The sequence below is a fragment of the Notolabrus celidotus genome, chromosome 3, assembly GCF_009762535.1.
Source record: "Notolabrus celidotus isolate fNotCel1 chromosome 3, fNotCel1.pri, whole genome shotgun sequence".
Lineage (NCBI taxonomy): Eukaryota > Metazoa > Chordata > Actinopteri > Labriformes > Labridae > Notolabrus > Notolabrus celidotus.
Window position 1 is genome coordinate 1487832 of NC_048274.1, and position 1925 is coordinate 1489756.

Below are 1925 nucleotides of genomic sequence, written 5' to 3' on the forward strand. Positions count from 1 at the left end.
GATTTAATCCAGTTTGGTGAAACATCAGACACATTCAGTAAGTTTTGATCAACTCCTTGTCAACAAAGATGCAGATTCATTTCAGAGTGCGTGAACTGCCTGTCAAGTGCCTCTGTCACTGCGAGGTGCATTCAGGGACCGTCATAAATGTGCAATACAGTCCTATCATGGCATTTTTCTGTGAATCAAGAGAATCAAAATACAGTCAGTGGCCACATTAAGAATGCTTTCTAATAACAACTGTAATTTAGCGTATTTACTTGCCCCTGAGATGTTATTGGGGGAAAAAACCGCAATTTTTTCAAAAAGCTGTCGCAAATTCAGGCTTTTAGGGCCGCAACAATCACAAAAAAATCCCGCGAAATCCTGGAGGGACTGATATTATTTGCTGTGTATTTGCTCCCCTTGAGTCACATTATCAGTAAATTCAAAGGTATTTCTTATCACTGTTACGCTGATGATATCCAGCTGTGTGTGTCTTTTAGGCCTGATGACACAAACTGATAGTTCTGCTTGATTGTCTGACCGCCATTAAGGACTGGATGGCTGACAACTTCCTGCAGCTAAACTCTGACAAGACGGAGGTCCTTATTGTTGGTCCTGATCCTCTAGCTTCCAAGGTTGCTCAGTGTATTGGTTCCCTCTCTTCTGCTGTCCAGTCTAAACTCAGAAATCTTGGAGTTCTATTCGATCAGTCCATGTATTTTGATCACCACATAAAACAGTTGTCCCGGTCATGTTTATTCCATTTACGAAACATTGCCAAACTTAGGTCTGTTGTGTCACATCCTGAACTGGAAATGATCATTCGTGCTTTTGTTTCATCCCGACTGGACTATTGTAATTCACTTTTCACCTGCCTCAGTAAGTCGTCCCTCCATCATCTTCAATTAGTCCAGAACGCTGCTGCAAGGCTGTTGACCAAGTCCAGCCGGACAACCCACATCACTCCGATCCTACCTTCCCTACATTGGCTTCCAGTTAAATTAAGGATTCATTTTAAGGTTCTTGTTTTTGTGTATAGAGCTCTGCATGGTCAGGCTCCTGAATACATCGCCGACCTGCTCCACCCCCTACCTCACCAGTAGGTCACTCAGGTCTTCTGACCAGGGCTTGCTGGTTGTCCCCTCGAGCTCGTCTAAGAACAAAAGGTGACCGTGCTTTTGAAGAGGTGGCACCGACATTGTGGAACGCTCTTCCTGTAAATGTTCGTTCAGCTGTCTCTGTTGTCGCCTTTAAAAAACTTGTGAAGACACATTTATTTAAACAGGCCTTCGACTCACCTTGTTCAGACTAATGTTTTAATTATGCTATGGTCTGTTTCTTTGAATGTGTTGGATATTTTCCTGTGAAGCACTTTGTAATTTTATTCTATGAAAGGTGCTATACTAAATACAATTTACTTACTTACTTACTGTTGTTGTTGTTGTTGTTGCTCTAAATGTATACCTGAAAAATAAAAAAGACTTTGATCAAAAAAAAAAAGAGGCCTTGAACACAAAACGGTCAAATACTAACTACATATCACCACAGCATACGGATGTGAGAAACATTTGTACCATGTGTGTTTATGTTTTAAAGTTCGACCGCAGCCCCATTCAAATGAATGGGTGAGACAGAGTTTTTGACCTATACTGCAGCCAGCCACCAGGGGGCAGACGCTTTGGTGGAAGCTTCACTTCCAGCCGAGCGAGCTGCACCCCTGGGAGCGCCAAAATGGATGCAAACCAAAAGATGCGTAAGAATTATTTAGCCAACTAGCATAATGCATACTTCAAAGACTCAAGAACAAATCTACACACTTGCTTTTGATTGTTGGTTTATCTCTGATGCTCTGAAGCATTTAGTCCCAGTTTAGATTTCAAATTAAGATCAATGATGAGAATCTAATACCCATGATGAATCAGCTGTTGTTAATTAAGTCA